The sequence below is a fragment of the Nanorana parkeri genome, unplaced genomic scaffold, assembly GCF_000935625.1.
Source record: "Nanorana parkeri isolate BGI_ZX_2015 unplaced genomic scaffold, ASM93562v1 scaffold1855, whole genome shotgun sequence".
Lineage (NCBI taxonomy): Eukaryota > Metazoa > Chordata > Amphibia > Anura > Dicroglossidae > Nanorana > Nanorana parkeri.
Window position 1 is genome coordinate 208,217 of NW_017308123.1, and position 1,122 is coordinate 209,338.

Below are 1,122 nucleotides of genomic sequence, written 5' to 3' on the forward strand. Positions count from 1 at the left end.
TTTGTTGGGGGGGGGGGGGGGCTGGCAGGAGACACGTGTTCTATCAAAGTCTGTGACTGCGTTAGAATGTGTGACTGGTCACACATTTTAACGTAATCCCGGCCAGTTTTTCGGCGTGGGATGTGACCGGTCAAACATTTTAACATACTCCCGCCCAGTTTTTTGCCGATGGAGTGTGTTACCGGTCACACATTTTAACGCAATCCCGCCCAGTTTTTTGGCGGTGGACTGTGACCAGTCACACATTTTAACGTAATCCCGCCCACTTTTCCGGTGGTGGAATATGTACCCGGCAAAAGGAGAATTTCAACGATTTCTCAGCTGTTCCAGGGCAGATCGGCATCGCAGACGGTATGGGAAGGAGAACCGATCTGCCTTCGAACAGCTGATCGAGGTCCTGAGATGTTACTTCTATCCGACTCTGGAATGTGAGATTGCAGTCGGATAGAGGTAACATTTCAGGACCGATCAGCTGTTCCATGGCGGATCGGTTCTACTGCGCATGCCGATCTGCCCTGAAACAACTGAGAAAGCGCTGGAATTCTTCTCCTTTTGCCGGTCACATATTCCACCGCCAAAAAACTGGACGGGATTGCATTAAAATGTGTGACCGGTCACACATTCTAACGCAGTCACACGCTTTGATAGAACACTGAGCTCTGTCCGATTGGTTGCAGGGAGGGGCTGGCTGGAGCACAGCTGAGCTCTAGGATTGTATTACAAGAGCCGTTCTGTTATACATTCCACACAGATCAGCTCACTCAGAGGAATCCATGTTCTATCGATAGCTCCAACTCGTCGAAATCTCTTACTACCTAATTTCCGGTGCTCAGAAAGACTGGAGCTCTGTACAGTTGCGGTGCGCATGTGCGTAGAACATTTTCAGAATACTCGTCGAGTTCTCCACCTGCTGAACATTGTTACAATGCAGCTGTACAGAAGCTCCGTCAATCTTTGTGTTTTGCAGGCTAACGCCGTCTGGTCGAAGTCCCCAACTCGCAAGTACCAGGAAGTGAGGTAGTTGGAGATTCCGACGAGTTGGAGCTTTCGATAGAACACCGGTTCACTGACTGCTGTGACTTCTTACCAGCAGCCCTGAGATGGACAATATCTGCCTTGCCT